At 37.8% G+C, this 23,622-nt stretch overlaps 1 protein-coding gene across 2 annotated transcripts in view; it reads right to left on the reverse strand.

The window, feature by feature from the left end:
- LOC149801535 (guanylate-binding protein 1-like) overlaps positions 1–19,653 on the reverse strand; it is a 61,366-nt gene extending 41,713 nt beyond the window's left edge. Inside the window, exon 1 of one of the 2 annotated variants that reach the window (XM_089955727.1) lies at positions 19,511–19,653. The gene's annotated coding sequence lies outside the window, so the exon portion shown is untranslated. Of the gene's footprint in view, positions 1–19,425 lie in introns of both variants that reach the window. The other variant, XM_089955726.1, reaches the window with a different exon arrangement.
- Positions 19,654–23,622: the final 3,969 nt, after the last annotated feature.

A 23,622-nucleotide genomic window follows, 5' to 3' on the forward strand; every position in this document is an offset into this window, starting at 1 on the left:
AGTATTTAAAAAATCATTTAAACGTTCTCAATTTAGTTATTATTTATTTCTTCCATCATTCACACAACTCTTACTATCAATCAGAAAAATATAAGATATCAACAATGTCTATAACAAAACCAAAGATATTTAACAGAAGATTTATGAATTATTTTAAGACAAATGACCCATTCTAACAACATAGAATTACATTCATATTTTTTAATGAGTAACAAATGTCTTTGCTCAGATTTATCAAGGACTCCGCCTGGTTCATTTGTGCTATTGCTAAATCCAATTAAGGCTTAAACATTGTTCTGTGTAATGACACCAAACATAGGTCTGTGTAATGACACCAAACACTGATCTGTGTAATGACACCAAACATTGGTCTGTGTAAAGACACCAAAACATCTGTCTGTGTAATGAAACCAAACATTGGTCTGTGTAATGACACCAAATATTGTTCTGTGTAATGACACCAAACATTGTTCTGTGTAATGACACCAAACATTTTTCTGTGTAATGACATCAAACATTAGTCTGTGTAAAGACACCAAAACATCTGTCTGTGTAATGAAACCAAACATTGGTCTGAATAACAACACCAAACATTGGTCTGTGTAATGACACCAAACACTGGTCTGTGTAATGACACTAAAACATTTGTGTAATGACACCAAAACATTTATCTGTGCAACAACACCAAAACATTTATCGAACATGGTTTGATTTATGATTTTGCAGACATGCCCTGAAAAATGATCCTATATGCCCTGCAACACCGTTCTTATTTTGCTGCCATTATTGAAATTAACAAATTTCAAAATAGGAAGTGATTGATCAGCATATCATAGATATGATTGCATAAAATATCTCATGAAGGAATTAAAGGTAAATTTGATAATATCCCTAACAATTTGGTATAGCTCCACTTACTGACATGCAGGTTCTGCAGGTGCTATCCTGGAAGAGGGACACAAATGTAAAACTGGTTTAGTTGGTGTAATATGATCACAATAATATTTGTTTTGCAAATATTGGAGTTTTAGTTAGGCATGTGAATTTGCAGGAATAGTGAAACATCTGCATATTGTTGTCCATACATGTACTCATATGTTCCTCCCATCAACAGACCATTCCTTACAAAAAATGATTTTAGAAAAACGAAGAGAAAATATTGTGGCAGAATGAATTTGAAAAAAACTAGATTTTCCATTACGTGATTTAAAACTAGTGATTAAATACCTACATGCAAACACATGAGCTTGGGAATATTTTTTCTTTTGTTATTTGTGACTGAACTGACTAGTGTGTAAAAACACTTTTTAGGTCAATCTCTCTGCTAGTGTGATGCATAATATTTGAGAAATAGACAAATTTGGGTTTCTTTTGAAAGTTTGAAGAAATAATTGGACAAATACTGTAACGAATGAAATCATATGAAAAATAAACATTGCCAAAGTACAATGGAGACATATTAGATTCTACCCACTTTGTAAAGTGTATTATGATAGCTGCTTAAGACAAAGATATGTGGATCCCAAACCTCAGAGGTTGCAATGGTATTACCCTCTGCAGCCCTCTTATATACTGTATTCAATAGTTTTTGTTACTTTTCATACATTTTCATAAATGATGGAAAGTTTTCTTTCATGTCAAAATGAAACCAAATTATATCATAAAATTCAATCATAGGGAATGGAGGTGTGTGTGTGTGTGTGTGTGTGTCACACAGTGTTGCAGGTCATGTTTGGATGAAGAAAATGGATATGTGTTTAATTCAGAGATACGTAAGTGGCTCTAAAGCCAGAAACAGTGCAAGTGATATCTTAGCATTATAAATTTTCCTTGGTGTTCACAGTTTGCATTTTTGGTGTTTAGAAGCTGACTTTGTGCATACTTCATTAAAGTTCATGAGGTATTTATGAATAATGGTCCAGGTGCATGGATGTGTATACATGGCTTCATGTGAAGCTTCTTGCACAAAAACATGCATGCTTCTTTGTTATAACTCTAATCAGTGATGATAATATGGTGCCTTGTGCTTAGACAATAATACATATTCTTTGAAACTGAGTGTAACATTGATTTTACCCACAGTCATGATGCAATCAGGCAGAATGCCATGAAACGGATGAAACTCCCCTAGAAACACTGTGGGTTCCGATGCTTCAAATAATAAACATTTTTAGGAGTGAATTCCAAACTGAAGTGCAAAAATAGAATACCTCATCATGGGTTACTGATCAAACTCCACCCCCACTATATAAGAACAACAAGCATAATGGCAATTTGTAAGTAAGAAGCTAATTCCAGTCAGACAATAATGGTGAGAGGGCAAAGAAAGAATATGCCATAGTGGTAATGTTGGGTTCATTCACAAAGATAATGGAAAGAATAGTTACAAAAGAGTATACTGGAGAAAAACTGGATGACATCATCACAAGGACAGTACTTACATCTACAAGAGTAAGAGATTAACAAATCGTTATCTTTATTTTTGCCGTATAATATGAAGAGTGCAATCAATAGTATAAAGGATATAGAAAAATGGAAAGTATTAGTAATTAAAGCAGGTGAGAAATAAAATGCATTTACTAATAATCATACACAAATACATGCATATATGGTGTCTTCAACATTGCTTGTACAAGTTGCAACAGTGGGATTACCATATAGGTAAGAACAACTGGCATGGCTACAAAGTAGTTTTGAAGATTTCCTGCAACAGAAAAATGGTTGTTGTTGTTGTTGTTGTTGTTATTATGGGGTTTAATGCGATTTTTCAGCACAAGATAGGCTATACATGGCAGCTAGTATAAATGGTGGAGCAAGAACCCATGAAAAACACGGAAAGAACCACCAACCCATGAGAAGCTACTGGCAAGCTTTCTCACGTACCCACACTGGCCATGCCTGAAACTCGAACCAATGCAGACAGAAGTGAGATGGCAGTGATCCATATCGGTGAGTGCTTTAGACCACTCAGTCACTCAAGGCCCAACAGAAAAATGGATAAACAATGTCAGAAAATTAATTAAATGATTAACATTGCTAAATCTAAAATGGTTATCAACACACATAGAAGTGACAGAAAATCTCACTACATTATTCATTGCTTAAAACAGTTAACAAATCATGTGTCATGATTCCTTAGACAATATTCAATGAATAAATCTTGGACATTGAATCTAAGTGCTTGTCAACATATACCCCAAATTTATCAATAATATGACACCACAAAGTTTCACATTCCTGTTTAAGAAACAGATAGAAAATGAGTATAAATTGTTTAACAACAAACTTGTTACAGAGAAAAATGTTTAGACTATACTGGCAATGAGATGGCATGACTCGAGGAATCCTGGTAAATGAGAGAGAAAATGCAGAAATTGGAGGCGGAGAACTCATTTCAGAAAAAAACATCATCAGAAGTGTCAGTGTCATTAGTGAGAATTTAAATATATTGATGGATGAGCTGGAGTAGTACACAAGATAAAAACATCAAAATCTATTGCACAATCAATAGAGGAAATAAAGAAACACCAAAACAGTGCACAGAGAAAGTTGTCAAATTTCTGTAAAAATAAAGATGGAATGGGCATCACCAAAATGACATTAGCAGAGTGCACCACTTATGGAAATTTCACAAAAAGACAAAGAGACCAGTCCATTGTAAATCTGTATCTTGCCTGTTATCCTGGTCTCCCATGATGCTCTGCACGCTAGGCAAGACATTCATCATTGAATGGCCAATACTGGTAGAGAAATTCATGATGGTGGAAGTAACACGGAAAGGCATTGGCAATAAGAAAATATCAATAAGGAAATATCATTAAATCAGATATTTCCAGCTGTGTTACCACTGGCTTTTCCATTGTATTAGTCATACCTATGTCAGTTAAAGAAGTTCTGAGTGATATTTAAAGTACCACTGTACAGAAACAGTAGTTTTCTGCCATTATATGTATTTGGGTTGTGGGTTGGGGAATGGTGAATGATGAGAGAATGCAATTTTTTTTATATGGTTATACTTTCTGCACAGGCATGTGTGTCAGAGATGCTTTATTTGAATGAGAATTTGATCAATTGTGTTTACAGTTAATTTACATTAGGTTTCAATATTTTATAATAAACTAATTTATAATGTCATTGAGCATACTTGTATTGTGGAATACATTAATGGAATAGATAAAGGGGTCAGGTGGGTGGAATTGGGTTGGTAATAAAATAGATACGTATTTAACAATTAACATGTATATATGCAATAAAAAAAAGAAGAATAATGCTTTAAACATCAAGCACATGCTTAATTTCAAAAACATTTCTTTTCAGTATGACCTATCCCAAAAAGAAAAGATCTTTAAAAGAATTTGGAATCCTTACAGATATGGTAGTAATAAAGTTTAATAAAGTTATATTTTGATAATATACTGGTGTATATATGTTTATACATTTTGCATTATATCTGAGTTGATATAGGTAAAATCTTGCACTGCAAAATTGTGTAATTGATACATGTGATATGATTCTGATAATTGTCAGGAGGTGGTGATGATGTGTGACCTTCCCCACTCCTTACTGTTACCTAATTCAACTCTCAACACAAAACACTCACAACCCTATCAATATGAATTCATGTTTTTTCTAGCTGCTGCTTACATTCCTAACTGGAACTATGACATAATTAGACCTCTTTAATAACTATTATTGTGCCCCTGTAGGCTGTACATCACTAGCTGATGATGTCCCTAAAGCTAACACCACAACTCTTGGTTGGGTAGAATTCACAGCTTATTTATACAAATGAATTAATGGACTTCAATCGTTGTCCTAACTATGTTACTTTACTAATTAGTGATTCATTGACATACATTTAGAGATCACTTAAGACAGATAATTCACTTTTCAAAGCTTGTATGAGAAGAAATGCATGAAATTCCTATGACACATGATTTATATTACATATGAACTAATAATTCCAAACTTGTTCATATCAATAAAGTCTGTACTACATTCTCACAATATATGAATCATATAACATTTAAGACCATGAATGAATGATTATTTTTTTAACTTGAGGAATAATTAAAGAATAAATTTAAAATGAATTCAGAAAATAATTACATTCTTACATCAATGCATATTGTATGTGAGTGAGGCTAACCTTGTGCTTTAATGAGACTTGCCTTTATTATGTAGCTGAATCTCTCTCTTTCTGCATTCTCAACTTTCAGGCACACATCTCTTGGACATTCTAATGACAAATACTTAATATATCCCAGAGCTAAATTCTGGCTTGCATCAGAAACTTAGACTGTCTAATTTCATGAAGGGAATTTCGTACAACCCTTGAATTCCAGTTGGGAATACATACCCCTCGTTTAGCCTAGACAGGATAACTTTCTCTAACTGCCATATCAATTTGCACCCTCCCATTGATGTCAGAATAATCCTCTCTAGTCCGCCTTTGTTCATAACTATTCTAGAAAATATCATTCTATAACACCTGTTTCAAATAGCCCAAGATTTCCCAAAATGTTTGCTATGTTTTGTCTCAACTCTGCCATTATTTTTGCTACACGACTTTATATTGACCTGTCCGTTGGACAGTCATTGGACTCTAATTAAAATTCAATTCATGCTCCACACATCCAATGCCATCTCTCACAGTCAGAAATGTATTGCAAGCCTAGCCTATACGTCAATCTTAATGTTTATATATCATGCTCTCCACGACAGAATGTACTGTGAAATTATTTCTACAAAATTTTGCACCATTACAATAATCTTCAACTAGAAATTTCAATATTATAATGATGATACAATACTCCATTTGGCAAGAATGATGTATCAATAGCCATCAACTTTCTTCTTCTATTCTGGAAAATTTTCAGTAGTAGCATAAAGACAAGCTACATACAAAAGCAACAAGCAATATTCAAGCCACTGAACTGAGTGTAAGATGTCTTTCGAAATTCTTAGATCTACATGAGTGGTATATTTTTCATATTGTCACACTTTAAACAGAGTAACCCTAAGATTCCTGCATATTTCACTAGCCATACATTTCAAATTATATGTAAACAGAAGGTTAAAACCTGAACGCTTCTTTAAAACATGCACCTTAAATCTGTGCATGTTGAGTTACATCCGTTGAAACATTCATGCTGTAACTTATATGGTAGGATTTTATGACTTTGCATTACGATGTTCATATATTCATTCATGTTTCAGAAAGGTGTACCTCTAATTGTGTATTTTGCATATTAGCGGTTTGTCTGCAACATACACTATTTTCCGTTCACGAAATGGCATAAAACTGCTCATATTGCTTTAAAGCTAGTAATATCTCTCCTGAAGTCTAAATAAAATTGATGCCTGCCTAAACCAAAGGAAAATATTATTCAGTTCTAAGATGAGTCTTGTTGCAAAACTTTAAAAAAAATATTAAGATCGTCAGTGCGCAACAGCGACCAGGTAAACCAACCTAGCTTTTCTGTAAGCAATGCCCAGGTAATAGCTAAAATAAATCTCATAATTTCTGTCAAAACGAATCAGTGGCTTAAGTCATAGATCTATTTTCTGAACATGTACTTCATGTAGTAGGCCTACTAACATCAACACTCGACCTATGAAGATTTCCAGTCACAGCGTAACTAGCAAACTATTTTTTTAAACACAAGATAGTTAGAAATGGCAAAATTTAGAGCTCCAAAAATGTAAGCGGTGGGGTGGGTAGGGGTAAAACGAATTTTAATTATACAATACATACATGCTGATATTGCGTAGCTAACCTATTTTCAATAGTGGCAGGTAAGCATTGCATAATTAACATTTGTTTTATCCCCAACACCCAACTCTCGGCAATTACTTATCCTGCCGCTATTGCTTAGCTGAATTTGTCAGTTAGGTGGGTAGGCTGATGCTCTAGTCAAATTGATAAAAAAATATAAAAAATTTGTTGTACTCACCAGGAAGAGGTCCATCAATAGACGGTTGAGGTATTAGAGCTCCATACTGTGTCATAATAATGAGCGCCAGAGAGAAACACAAACATGAGATGTGTTGCAGTGCTCCATCTCCCAAATGGGAGGGCGCAACCCGCCGTCATGATTTTCTACCTCCCTAAAAGAAGGATGCAACCTGCAGTTGCAGTGTGCAACCTATCTAATGGGAGGGTGCACCCCACCCCTCTCCAAAAAAGAAACACCAGGGACAGCCAATGTCAATAGACAAGGCATGAATTTCATTTATTTATCTCGCAGAAGGAAGTTTCACTTAATGGCTCACACGGGGCTTGGTTAACTATCATAAGAAACAAGATTCTACTTGGGCATAAGAAAGCGAGAGACAAGTCTATGGAGCCCAAAACAATAGATAAGAGCATCAAGGTGACGGAAGATCGATAGCCCTTGAAAGTGGATGCTGAACATCTTTTGATCTTAAAATGGAGCAAACGGAAATCAGCAATGAAGTTTGGGGGAGTGCAGAGAGGATCAACGTATTCCTACTGCACCAAACACATGAGATTCTCCACCAGGCATCATATCATAGACATTGAATGTAGAAGTTCTCTTGGCTTGAATGATGCAACTGGCAACTCGGCCCGAAAAGCTGTTCTAGCAGAGAGAACGATAGAGATGCACCAGGCAAGAAGGTGGAGAATGTTTGTACTAGTGTAGAGGATTGATCACCAGTGTAGCAATAGAGATCCATCCCGTGACTTAGAGACCTGGGTCGATCGATCGACAGGTCAAGGAGATCGCTGGAAGATGATCGCTGGGCCCACAAAGTGATGATAAGAATGACCCGGGCAGAGAAGTGCGGACTCGTCACAAAACTTGTTGCGATCCCTCTGGATGCTAAATGTGTCGACTGCCCATGCTCTCTGATCCGGGACTGACACATCACAAAGAAGTTTGTTGAGCTTCTTCGCATGTCCACTAGAGGTCTTCTCCAGCAGGGAAAACAGGGACTCCGTTATTGAATGGTTAAGAGACCATTCAGTTGAGGAAGGCTCGGTCTTTTCTGGATAGACCGTCCGCTAATACGTTTATCTTACCTGGGATGTGGATAACATGTATTGTGACATTCTCTGTGGCTGCCCATATGATGAGATTCCAGACCTCCATGCAAAGAGAACGGACATGTGTGCCTCCTTGACATAGTAGATATTCAAAGACGGATTTTTGTGAGGAGACCATCACACATCGGCCACTTATTATGTTGATGCGGTGCTAGAAATCCTGCTTTCATTTTTAGGTTCTTGATATGGAGGAACAATTCTGCTTGAGTCCAAGAATCGTGAAGAATTATGCCCTAAAGCTCTAAATGAGCTCCCACCCACCGGAATCTGCCGCATCAGTGAATAGATAGGAGTGAGGATAGGGTGCGTGCATGGGAACCCAACATCAGGAATCTGTCTCGATCCACCCACGAAGAAATGGTGGTGAAAAACCGGTCCTAGATGAAGTGAGGTTGATAGGGAATCTATGTGAGGCTTCCAACTTGCGAGAAGGAGGAAATATAGAGGCCGCATGTGGCATTCAAGGTTCCGAGTATGGAACGATAAAAGTGAGCAGACAACACAGTTTGCTTGTAGCGTCCCTAGGACAGCCAGGATTCGATCTACCCAATTAAAAGGAACGTGGACCAAATTTAAGTTTTGATGAAGTTTATTTCCACATAAACAGAGACTTGTGATGAAACAAGTTCCGACTTCGAGGTTGGGTAAGAGACTCGACTAAGTTAAGGCGGATCAAGAACGAAACATATAATGATGAAGAGACTGAACTTGAAGACTGTTCAGCTATTCCTCGCAATACTGGAGAATCGATGTTCGGAGCTAGGCTGCTACCACTTTTATGATCCAGGTGAAAACTGGGTGCGAAAGAAATTCCGAACGGCAGAACCTGGAATTGAAAAACTTCATGGTCTAGGCAAAACGAGATGTTTTGGTCTATGAAAAAATGAGATATTTGTGGTTTGGAGGAAAGAAAGGGATGTGCAAATAAGCATTCTGAAAGTCGATAGAGATGGCCCAATCCAATGGTGAAGAGGGTTCTGGATTGAGGAAGTTATTTCCATCTAGAAGGTTTTTGTCTGACAGAAACAGGATGGATATAATAAGGAGAGATCGATTAAGGTTAGGTGACCAGGAAGATTCGGGAGTAGATGGAGGGTGACTGACTGCTCAAGACCGCCTTGACTGCCTTTACTCCAAAAGGGTGTGCACCTCGACCATTAATTTCACCAGATTGGACTGGGGAAAGAAAATTGGGTCCTTGATAGTGGGGTTTGTTCCAAACATTGGAGATGATATTCCTCATTTACAATATTGAGGACCCACCCACCGTCTCGTAATTCTTGGCTAAACCCCTAAGAGGTCTGGGTGAGCACCTACTGGGATGTGTGAAGTGGATACACGGCAGAAGAGGTGTTAATTTGCATGGGTTGCCCCCCTTTTACTGTGGGTTAGAAAAGAGGTGGGTCATAGAACTTTCTCATTGATCTGCGGTAACCTGGAAGCCGTGGACGTGATGAGGAAGTGTCTAGCAGGAGTTGGGGACTCAACTGGGCTTGCGCTTGCCTGAACAATTTGCAGTAGGCCCCAGTGAGCGATTTGCCTCATATAGTTTTCTGGTCGATTGCAATAGACCGGGAGTGGAGGGAAAAATCAATGTTGGTGATCCAACAAGCCTGAAGAAGCCGAGATAGGAATGATGCCCCAAGAGGGTCTCGGCTTTTAAAGAAGCAGCCTTTGGAAGATCTTTACTATGTTTAAGCAAGACCTTCGAGGAGTCCAATGCAATGTCACGGTGGATGTGCATAAGTCCACCAATAATATCATGGTAACAAGGCATGCCGAGATGCCTGGCCACAGCATCCTGCATATATAGTCATGCGGATGGATTCAAGGTGGCCTCTCTCAGCATACTATAGGAAGTAGCTGAGAATAGGATGGCATGGAAAGGTATGTTTACAAAGAACCTGTTTCCTGCTCCATGCCATTGTTTGTTTTGATGGGAACCCATGCCCAGGCTCTCAACGAAATACCCACTTTGGTCGCATTGGAGTGCAAAGAAGGAGGTTGATAGAGGAAAGTACCCAGTACCTAGAAGAAGAAATAGGGAGTCTCATCGCTGAGGGAGGAGTATACCATCCTCTACGTTGTTCACCTACATTGACCTTGTGAACACCTCTGTGATATTTCCTCAGTCTTGGATGAATGTGGGAGAGGATGTCTGTTTGATCTGTTACCCCGGAGATTTTTCCCAAAATGGAAAGGATTTTTATGGACTGTGTGCCAGGAGCGGACACTAGTTCAGCTGTAACAGACGGCACACCTCTATTATCACATTATAAAAGGACTAGACTTTCTCTTCCTCATCCATCAGAGCTGAAGGGGTGGGCCTGAGAGAAAGTGTCTCTGCCACAGATTCTGTCTAGAACTAGCTGGATGCAACGAGGAGAGAATGCATCATTATCATCATCATTATCATAGTCAAGGGCGCTACGAGTTCGACAGTGGCTTGGGATCATTATGTCCGTGATGGAAGGGGCATATGAGTACTCTTTGTCACGGTCCCTGGTTCATCATGAGATACAGAGGAGAGACAAGAACGCCTGTCTACCCTTCATGATGTATCACCTTAAGATTTCCAAAAGGAAACCACCTGGTGATGAGTTGATGGTGGGACACGAGCTGCAGCATTACTTCAACTATGAAGGCAAGGCCCACTAGCCCATGGGTGCGTAATGGACCTAAGGTGGAAGGCCCCACATCTTATAAGGGTTCATAGATGTTATTGCGAACAGGGGAACAACGATACGATCACCGTCACTAAGTGTCGGGGATGAAAAACAAAACGAAAGTTAAAAAAAAATTGGTTATCACAACCAGTATTACTCTATTCCAGTGACTTTTAAATTTTTCAAGAGTTCATGCAAATATCCACAGCTGTCAGAAATTTTGAAGCGCGGTTTCTGAATACTGTACCACAATTCTTAATAAAGTTCGTTGTTCTTTAATATTTAGCGTTGCGAAAATACATTAGCTTCTGTAACTTAATGTTTTCTTTCTCCTACGATACTGACGAGCTACTATAATAATCCTTGGCAATAGTCAGCAGGAAACACTTCTGATAGTCATCAAACGACAGGCATCCTTTGAAAGTTTGTTTCCTTATGGATGATAATTATCGGCATTCCGTTCCGTGATTTAAGTATTGCTTAGAACTTTTGTTTATTATCCGATCAAATTCCGCACTTTTCTTCCTGGTGTATTCCTCATTTCCGCTGTTCGAAAATCTCTGCAGTCACCACGAGAGGGGCCAAAATACTTGACTATTTGGTAACATTAACTTTCATAAACAAATAATTTTATCAATGCATTAAATCTACATGTTAAACGACTTTGATAAATTATACACTATTATACACTAAAATACGTATTCATACACGGACGGACGGACAATACCTTATACTTCCCTATGTGTCTTTATGCGTCATCGTTAAATGAGCTGATGAAAAACCTATGCAATTATTTCCTTGTATATTTAGATAAAGTGAGCGATATCTGGGTAGCGGTAGATCTTCATCAAGATATAAAATAGCACCGGAAAGACAGAACAATAACAGTACTAAAAGCGTTATGCCCTCCATCGAGATATTTCGCTTTCAAATTACAGCAGTAACTAAAAAGTGGCATACATCTTTGTTAATCTCAGTTGATCAATAGCACTCCCCCGTCCCCACCCTCTCCCTCTTTAAACGGACCATTTAAATAAACCAGACATTTGTAATTTACATCCGCATTCTCTAATCATAAAACCAGGTCAAAGGAAGCTTTACTCCTTTATGTATAATAAAATACTTTTAACAGATGCACATATGAACGAAGCCACACGAACACTGTAGGGACTAACTGATCCGCATACATACATCGTGTGTTGATGCTCTTTTTCAGCATACCCATTAAAAGAACTCTCTTAAACTTCACGAAGTTTCTCAGACTTTACTGATTCATTCCTCAATTTTCAGGCCCTCTATTCGCAAAATAACGTTTTACAAATTCATTCCGCACTGCCTTTACAATCGTATTCCATGCCTCGTAATCGCATAAAAATTGTAGCACCAAATATGAACAAAGAATAACATGTATAAATATTGAGGGTGAGTATAAAGATTTATTCAGTCTGATTAAAATCATATCTCGGCTCTCCTACATGAAGATCGGACGACGACCGTTTAAGGGTCATGTTCTGGTGACCTTTGAATTAAGCCAATGGAAATGCAGCTTTCAAATATCTGAAAGTGAATCAATTCGTTCAGTGCACATTCATGATCTTCATCCACACTGCCCAGTCTCCAAACGTTACGATTTAAGACTTCATCTGACTGGTTGATAAAATTAGCGATTATGATAATAACATAGAACATGACCCTTAAGCGGTCGCTGTGAGATCTTCACGTAGGACAGCGGAGATCTGATTTTAATCAGCTTGAAGATTTATTCAGAATAAAAGAAAGGACGAAAAAGATATATATTGCATCATGAAATACTAATCCTACCTTCAAATGTCCTACCATTTCCAGTTTCATCGATACTTAAACCTACAAATGTCCTACCATCTCTAGCTTCACCTATACTCTTTCACATAAATGTCCCAACATCTCCAGCTTGATCAATACTCCTTCATATCTATGTCCTACTATCTCCACCTTCATTGATACTTAAACCTACACCTACAAATGTCCTACCATATCCAGCTTCACCTATACTCTTTCATACAAATGTCCTACCATCTCCAGCTTCCTCGTTACTTACATCTACAAATGTCCTACCCTCTCCAGCTTCACCTATACTCTTTCATACAAATGTCCAACCCTATCCAGCTTCCTCGATACTTACACTTACAAATGTCCTACCATCTCCAGCTTCACCTATACTCTTTCATACAATTGTCCTACCATTTCCAGCTTCCTCGATACTTACACCTACAAATGTCCTACCATCTCCAGCTTCACCTATACCATTTCATACAAATGTCCTACCATCTCCGTCTTCATCTATACTTACACCTACAAATGTCCTACCATCTCCAGCTTCATCTGTACCATTTCATACAAATGTCCTACCATCTCCATGTTCACCTATAACATTTCATACAAATGTCCTACCATCTCCAGCTTCACCTATACTCTTTCATACAAATGTCCAACCCTTTTCAGCTTCCTCGACACTTACACCTACAAATGTCCTACCATCTCCAGCTTCCTCGATACTTACGCCTACAAATGTCCGACCATCTCCATCTTCACCTATACTTACACCTACAAATGTCCTACCATCTCCAGCTTCATCGATATTTACATCTACAAACGTCCTACATCTCCAACTTCATCTATACTCTTCATGCAAATGTCCTACCATCTCCAACTTCATCTATACTTACACCTACAAATGTCCTACCATCTCAAGCTTCATCGATACTTACACCTACAAATGTCCTACCATCTCCAGCTTCATCGATACTTACACCTACAAACGTCCTAATATCTCCAACTTCATCTATACTCATTGATACCAATGTCCTACCATCTCCAACTTCATCGATACTTACACCTACAAATGTCCTACCCTCTCCAGTTTCGTCTATGCTTACACCAACAAAACCGCTCCAGTGGCCCAGTGGTAAGAACGTCCGCCTCGGATGCTGGAGATCGTGGGTTCGAACCCCGGGCCGAGACATATCAAAGACATGTAAAAATAGTACTAAGAGCTGTCTCGCTAGTCACTCTGCATTAAGAGGTTAGTGTTGGGATTCGTTGGCCTGGTTTCAGGATACTGTGGCTGAGTGGGACATCGTGCTAAATGGCTGCGGCATGATACCACAGTGCTAAACATCACTATAAACTGCCACGATATCGTAGCGATATGACTGAAAAAGTGTCAAAGCTACGTTAAAAATCCAAACAACACACAAACACACACCACTACAAATGTCCTACCATCTCCACCTATACTCTTTCAAACAAATGTCCTACCATCTCCAGCTTCCTCGTTACTTACATCTACAAATGTCCTACCCTCTCCAGCTTCACCTATACTCTTTCATACAAATGTCCACCCCTCTCCAGCTTCCTCAATACTTACACCTACAAATGTCCTACCATCTCCAGTTTCACATATATCATTTTATACAAATGTCCTACCATCTCCATCTTCACCTATACTTACACCTACAAATGTCCGACCATCTCCATCTTCACCTTTACTTACACCTACAAATGTCCTACTATCAGTAGTTATAGGGGGCACCCTATGGACAATGGAAATCCCTGTCAAAAAGGTCGTAGGCACGTCTGGGGACAAGGGGAATTTAACATGGGGAATATAGAACTGGCACTTTGGGGTCAATGGGACTTTAGCATGGGAATATTGGGCCTCTACAGGGACAGTAGGAATGGAACAGGTGAGGTGACGCCACGGTACTGGATAATGTCAACAACGTACACCAAGCGTTCTATAAAGTGATATGTGCCGCTCCGCCAATAATTATATCCAGTTCTATTTCCCGCCCCACCAAGCATTGTTTTTATTTGTATAGTTTCGCCGCTGAACTATCTAAACGTACCCGCCCCTCCAAGCGTTATAGCCTTTCACGGTGATATAGCGACAAAGGAATGGAATAGGTGAGGTAACGTCACGAAACTAGACATTTGCAACAATGTGCCCAGGAGCTGACCTCAGTCGAGCAAACAGTAAACAGTGAAGGGTGTAGCGGGTAAGTTCAGCTAGCTCTGCGGGTAGCAGGTGGCGTGTAAGTTCTGCTAGAATAGCGGGTGCCGGGTAGCTGGTGGCGGGTAAGTTCAGCTAGTGCAGCGGGTAGCGGGTGACGGGTAAGTTCAGCTAATTCAACGTGTGGCGGGTAAGTTCAGCTAGTTCATAAACTATACCAATAAAAACAACGGTTGGCGTGGACGTGACTGACTGGATATAGACATAGACATATAAAACATATACGACACATAATCTATAAAATCGACGACAAATATTTTATGTAAGAAAGCAAATCTTTTCGAAGCATATGAGTGGTCCTTAAAAAGAGCCTTTGGATTTCTTCTATTTTCATTCAAGCACCAAATATACTATCCACATACGGGAAGAGGAGAAAAAAAACAAACCACAAATATACTATCGACACAAACGTACGCTAACTAGTACAAAAACACACTCTACTATCCACACAAACACACACTCTAGTATCAACAGAAACGTACGCGCACGCATACAAACCCCAAATATACTCTCCACACACGGGAAGGAGAAAAAACAAACACCAAATATACTATCCTCACAAACGTACGCGCACGCATACAAACACAAAATATACTATCAAAAATCCCAATATCTACTATCCACACACGGGAAGCAGAAAAACAAGCACCAAATATACTATCCACATAAACGCACGCACACGCACACAAACACAGACTCTACTATCAACACAAACGTACATGAACGCATACAAACCAAATATATACTATCCACATACAAGAAGCCCCCCCCCCACCAAATATACTATCCACACAAACGTACGCGCACGCATGCAAACACATACTCTATTATCCACACAAACGTACGCGATCGCATACAGACCTCAAATATACTATCAAAACCCCCAATATCAGTAATCCACACACGAGGAGAAATAACAAACACCATATATACTATCCACACAAACGTATGCGCACGCAGACAAACACACATTCTACTATCCACAAAAGCACACACTTTGCTATCCACACAAACGTGCGTGCATGCATACAAACACACACTCTACTATCCACACAAACGTACGCGCACGCATACAAACACACACTCAACTATCCACGCAAACACACACTCTACTACCCACACAAACGTACGCGCACGCTTACAAACCAAACATATAATATCCACTCACGGGAAGGAGAAAAAACAAACTCCAAAATCTACTATCCACACACACGGTAAGAGGAAAAAGAACCCCATATATCTACTATCAACACACGGGAAGGAGAAAAACCACAATATTTACTATCCACACAAACGTACGCGAACGCATTCAAACCCAAAACATACTATCAAAACCTCCAATATCTACTATCCACACACGGGAAGGAGAAAAACAAAAACAAACACAATATCTACTATCCACACAAACTTACGCGAACGCACACAAGCTCAAAATATACTGTCAAAACCCCCAATATCTACTATCCACACACGGGAAGGAGCAAAAAACAAACCCTAAATATACTATCCACACACGTGAAGAAGAAAGAACAATTTCCAAGTATACTATCCACGTACGGTAAGAGGAATAAAACAAACCCCAAATCTACTATTAACACGCGGGAAGGGAAAAAACAAATACAAGATCTACTATCCATACAAACGTACGCGAACGCATACAAACCAAAAATATACCATCCACACAACGTACGCGAACTCATACAAACCAAAATAAACTATCCACAAACGGGAAGAAGAAGAAGAAAAAAACCCAAATATACTATCCACACAACGTACGCGAACACATGCACACACACACACACACACTATTATCAACACAGAAGGGGAAGAAAATAACCCAAATATCTACTATCAACACAAAATTACGCGAACACACACACATACACACTATCTACTATCAACACAGAAGGGAAGAAAAAACCCAATACCTGCTATCAACACAGAAGGGGAAGAAAATAACCCCTTGAGTGATCCCATAACTACTACCATCTCCATCTTCTCCTATACCATTTCATACAAATGTCCTATAATCTCCAGCTTCCTCGATACTTACACCTACAAATGTCCTACCATCTCCAGCTTCACCTCTACCGTTTCATACAAATGTCCTACCATCTCCGTTTCATCTATACTTACACCTACAAATGTCCTACCATCTCCAGCTTCATCTATACCATTTCATACAAATGTCCTACCATCTCCATGTTCACCTATAACATTTCATACAAATGTCCTACTGTCTCCATCTTCACCTATACTCTTTCAATCAAATGTCCTACTCTCTCCAGCTTCCTCGATACTTACACCTACAAATGTCCTGCCGTCTCCAGCTTCACCTAGACTCTTTCATACCAATGTCCTACTCTCTCCAGCTTCATATATACTTACACCTACAATGTCCTACAATCTCCACCTTCAATTATACTCATTCATACAAATGTCCTACCATTCCAGCTTCATCGATACTTAAACATAAAAATGTCCTACTGTCTCTTGCTTCATCTATCTTTACACCTATAAATGCCCTATCGTCTCCAACTTCATCTATGCTTACACCTACAAATGTCCTACCATCTCCATCTTCATCTATACTTACACCTATAAATGCCCTTCCATCTCCAACTTTATATATACTTACACCTACAAATGCCATACCATCTCCATTTTCAACTATACTTACACCTACAAATTTCCTACCATCACTATCTTCATATATACTTACATCTATAAATGTCTTACCAGCTTCACCTATATTCTTTGAAAATGTCCTACCATCTCCAGCATCACTTATACGTAAACCTTAAAATGTCCTACCATCTCCAGCGTCACCTATACTCATGCTTACATATGTCATATCATCTCCAGCGTCACCTAAACGTATGCTTACAAATGTCCTACAATCTCCATATTCACCTATACTTAAACCTAAAGTGTCCTACCAACTCCATCGTCACCTATACTCTTGCTTACAAATATCCCACTATCTCCATCTACACCTAGACCTAAAGCTAAAAGTATCCGACCATCTCCAGCGTCACCTATACTCATGCTTACAAATATCCTACAATCTCCATGTTCACATATACTTAAACCTAAAAGTGTCCTACCATCTCCAGCGTCACCTATACCCATGCTTACATATATCCTACAATCTCCAGCGTCACCTATACTCATGCTTACAAATATCCTACCATCTCCGGCGTCACCTATACTCATGCTTACAAATACCCTCCCATCTCCAGCGTCAACTATACTCATGCTTACAAATATCCTTCCATCTCCAGCTTCACCTATATGCAAGATTCATAGCAATCATGTTTGTTCACAATTTTCAAAGGAGACAAGATTAAAGTTTGAATACCGTTGTCGTTTTCGAGAAAGATGCGTCATTTGTTCGTTGTAAATGTCCCGACAAACCTTTCATGTTAAGATGATTTTGGCCTTAAAGTATTTTGTTGACAGTGCGGATCCTTTTAATGTACAAGTTTATAAAAACCGAATACGTAATACGCATCTTTGCTCCAATCTTTCCTCACCCTATATTAAAAAATAGTATGCAGAGTGGCCATTCAATGATTTTTTTCATGAATATTTATAACAACATTAACCAGAATTTTGCAGTGTAATGATTTTTTTTAAATATAAAAAAGCAAGAGAGCCATATTTGCAGAGCAACTGAGGTGGAGCAAAATATTTTGGAGTTAAAAATGCGAAGGATTTGAACAAAAGCTAACTACAAAAACAACAATTGTGAAAAATGTACATTGTATTAAACAAAACTTACACGATTTAATTTTTTTTTTTTGCTTTATAGCTATTACGTAAATAATGTAAATACGTGTCTCCGAAACCAGAAGTGTTTCCGAGAAACGTGGAGAGAGAGAGAGAGAGAGAGAGAGAGAGAGAGAGAGAGAGAGATGTGTAAGTGTGTGCTCGCCCAAAATAAAAAGGCTAACACCATCCCTAGACAAAGACGAAACTAATTAAATTCTTTGATGGAAGTTGTTCACTTAATGTACTTGAAATATATCCCCCAGTAGAAACACAAATAAAATAGTATACATCTCCCACCATAAGGACCTAAATAAAATAGCATGCATCTCCCACCATAAGGACCTAATTAAAATAGTATATATCTCCCACCACTAAGACCTAAATAAAATAGTATATATCTCCCACCACAAGGACCTAAATACAATAGTAATCATTTTCCACCATAAGGACCTATATAAGTATATATCTCCCACCATAAGGACCTAAATAAAATAGTAAAAAATCTCCACTAGAAACACTTGACTCAAGCTACTTTTAAGTTGAATTTAACTGGGATACTATTGGGGTGGTTGTGAGCGGTGCAGACGCTTTTTTAATATTTTGTGTGTTACGGTTTAAAAATACCTGTAAGGGCGGCATGGCAGGGTGCTGGATTGGAGAAGATTCGATTCAATTCATGTGTTCCTACGCTCTTGTCCAGGGGAAAAGGCATTTTTATTCATCCACATTAGCGTATAAATATGATTTTATAAAAGCAAACAACAAAAACGAAACAATATGCAAAGAAAAATATAGCTGTATCATATGTGTGTTACAAAATTATCATATTAGAGATCGTAGATCAAGACATGCAATTTACATACCAGACTTCTTTTGTCGGAATGACCACTTATGCCTATATGTTTTGTGAAAGAATCCCAGAATGAATAAATTAAAGAGCAAACTTACAGTGCTGGATTACACAACGGAATGACGCTAACATATAAATAATTTCCTCGTTTATCGGTTGGTTTTTACTTTCACTTTTGTTACTTTCACTTTCTTTCAAGATCGTAACTATACTGTTGCGGTTCTAAATTAATAAAAATGCATCAGTTTTACTGTACATTGAGAAAAGGCACTAAATACTGATTTTATTATGTCTATATAATTTTAATTTTTTTTTATTTTTAAAAAATTTTGCTCCTGTAGTGAGACAGTGTCCGTGAATACCAGTCGCACCGAAATCCCGGAGAATAACGAAGAGGTCTATAAATAGAAGCCTGTAAATTCACGTCCTGTAGCGAGATTGAATTAGAGTTGTGAAACGCATACAAATGCTAGTAACAGACACAGGGTAAGTTTACACGCGAAAACGCCATCTATATGTTTTCCAAAATGATGTAACTGTATTAAAATATTATTTAAATGTTGGGTAATATATTAATTAAAAATTTCAGGTGACCTGTAAAATAAAACTTTAATAAATAGTTGAAAAGTTATTACACTTAAGTATCATTTACAAGGGGTATATGAATCAAGTGATTTAAACTGGTTTCCAGACGTATGGGATATCACGTGTTAGGGAAAGGTGTTGGCAGTGCCTGTTCTTATCAAATTACAAATCCTTAATCTCAGATTCTCAGTCGTTCTAAAATTAGACCTTGGATGGAAGGGCTTTTAAAAATCATTACGAGCAATGTTGAAGCTGTTCTAACTCTGATTAAATTCTCTGGATATGGATTGGAACTGGGAACTGTTTGTTAGTGTATAGACTGTAGATATTCCCAGGAAATAGAAAATGCGTCTATGAAAAGAAAAACACATGGATCATCTAACTATCAACTGAACCCATCTCCTCATCCGTATTGAACTGGTTTAAAAAAAAAAAAAACAACAGGATGTTTCTTACACCCTATAAACAATTCGATCAAGGTTCGGGATGGTATTTTCACCTAAGAACTTTGTAAAAGCTGGAAAGCAGGTTATTGAAAAATACTTTGTTTATGGATCATATATTGTTATGTGTATTAAATTTTTTAGTTTGGACTATATTATTGTGATCATCAAACGACTGTTAGCATATCGCTACACTAAAGATCATTGGCACATTAGCACGTTTTGAACTACAAGCATATCAACACATTCAATACTGGAACATATTTGGAACACCACTGCAATTCAACTGGAACTTCATACTTTTAGACTTTTTATTGAAATATTTGGACTATTTTAGATTTAACTCACAACAGTGTGAGGTGTTCTTAAATTTTCACTTTATATTCCAGGGAAATAAACTATTTGTTTAATTTTACAAGACCTGATGGTCTTCACTCTTTTCTGTTACTTAGGAGGTTAAGGCCATAACCATAGTCGTAGCAGTATACACAAGACTCGCAAAAGCTGGACATTATTCAACTCATTTCATAAATTCAGTATTATTACCTATTTGCGATCCTCTGTGTAATAATTAAAAAATTTGTACGCTGCATTTTTGAGATACCACAAGATGTATACATTTTTCATTGAAAGGAAATGATGCATTTTAAAAGAAAATAATAGAGGTAGCATACATACTATCCATATATTTAAAATATGTCATATACTTGCATTTCCAACTGAGTTAAGAACGACTACAGGAAACAGTCTATTAATGGAGGGAGTAAGTTCTTCATATCCCTGCCCAGTGTGTCCACTACAAATAGTAGTTGTGTACATATTGTGGCTATACAGAATCCTCTTTACAGATTGTTTCGTTTCACTACTTTTTTCATTCATATTGATTAATAAATACAAGACTTTGATTTAAGCAAGAAAGATGGTTTAACTATAGAAAGTAGAGCACTACAAACACAGCATGGCTAGCATCTTGAATACGTCAAAAGCACAGCAATTTATTCTCTGAGCTAGAGGGCAACCCAGCAAGAGGAACTTTAAACAATGAATTGTATTTACAGTTGATCCAAGTAATTAGCTAACATTACTACCGACCATAAGATTCTCTCTCTCTCTTTCCATTTATGAAGGTCACTTTGTCTGCAGGCATAAATGTTACCATCATTCATTCATTCACTGGTCCAGAGACATTGTCATATGACACGAATTTTCTCTCGTAACTTGCGAATATGTTCAAGAGAGATAGAGAGAGAAGCTGTGTGAATTTAGAAAAATGTGGCGGTGACGGTCCTTTTGGAGCTTATCTTGAGTGCTTTGCCAGGGTTCAGTTGCTGAATTGTGATTGCCTGATGCATATTTTATTTTATTTTTCATCATGATTTATAAGTTTGTGTTGTGTATGTACACATGTGAGTGTACTAACACGCAAACTGAAATTATGTCAGTACCAGACAACTGTCATCCGTAGTTGTTGCATTATTTCAGATTAAATGATAAATCAATAGATTGATTTACAGCCTTAAATCGGGTACAAGTAATATTTATCCTCGAGTACGATGGTCCTTTAACTCACCCCCCCCAAAAAAAAACAAACAACCCAAACAGATACTCAACAGCTTGATGTAATTTCCGCATGTGTTTGTGAGTCTTTATAAACTTTTATTCTGAATCGATTCCCAATCAACATACAAAGGTAGCAGTAAACTTTTATTCTGAATGGATTCCCAATCAATATACAAGGGAAGCATTTTTGACTTTCATTAGACCTGAAAGTTTGCCTATCACCTTGTTTAGTCGTTGTATTGAATGTGTGTGATTTCGATTTTTAACGTAGCTTTAAACAATTTTTCAGTCATATCACTACGATATCTACAACGTGACAGTTTATAGTGATGTCTAGCACTGGGGCATAAGCCTCAGACATGTAGCATCATGTCCCACCTAGTCACATTATCCTAACACCAGGCCCACCAGTCCTAACACTAACCTCTTAATGCTGAATGCCATGTGAAGCAGTTGCGTGTACCATTTTTATAAGTCTTTGGTTTGACTCAGCCGGAGTTCGAACCCGCGACCTCCCGTATCCAAGGCGATCGCTCTAACCACTTGGGCCACTGGAGCGGTCCATTTAATTGAAAATTGAACAAATTGGTTATGTGACCATAACGACGTCTGAAAGTGAATGAAATCGTTCGGTACAAATTGATGCTCTTCGTCCACAATACTCTATTTCCAAACTCGAAGATATAAAACTTCATCTGATTGGTTTATACAATTAGCTATTATAGTAATAACATATGTTACCAGAACATGACTCTAAAGCGGTCGCTGTCAGATGTATAATAGCGAAGATATGATTTTAATCAGATTGCTCATTGTCTTCATAATGACTATATGATTAACATCGTACAATACAGAAGTGCTAGGCGTGCGGCATGTCTTACAGCTACCGGTAATGTATTCTCTCTTACTCTTTCTCTCAATGAGAGAGAGGGAGAGTACATTACCGGTAGCTATACAATTATAAAACAAGTACCTAACTTTTTGTATTATTGCTCAATATAAGGAAGAAATTTATCGAATTGGTAATAAAATAAAGTTTAGCGGGATGCTAAATGTTCCTGGGCGAAAGAATTAGTGCCACATCCCACAGGCGTTTATGTGCTCAAGGAGCACTGCTAATTTAGCCGTCAGGTCGTTGGACTATCGGCCATTTTGCGCGACTATGTAGCAGACGAACTCCAAATTGTAAACAATGCATTTAAATCAAAGAATATTTGAAAAGGTATAAAAAGGGTATAATTTATATTTATTTGTTGAATAAAACATTTAAAAGATGAAACAATCGTTTCACAATGACGTGTCTGCAATGTTTATTTATATTGCAAACAGTTCAAAAACCGAAAGTAGTCCCAGACTTTATCGCTGTGTAAAAAATTCCAGATCAGTATCACGTGACCGTTTACAGCCAATCGTATTGCGGAAAATTCGTTTCATTTACAAAAATTGGAATTATAAGCATTTATTTGAAGGCAAACACCCACATATATCTACAGATGACGTAAAAATGGAAACCACTTTCGCTATTGGATTATTTATTTCGTTTCCAAGTGTCATGGACTCTCAGTCAAGATCAGTTATCTACAAACTACATCAAACATATAGGACTCACGGTACTAATTCCA

Source organism: Sinohyriopsis cumingii, chromosome 4 (assembly GCF_028554795.1).
Source record: "Sinohyriopsis cumingii isolate HCF-2022 chromosome 4, ASM2855479v2, whole genome shotgun sequence".
Classification (NCBI taxonomy): Eukaryota; Metazoa; Mollusca; class Bivalvia; order Unionida; family Unionidae; genus Sinohyriopsis; species Sinohyriopsis cumingii.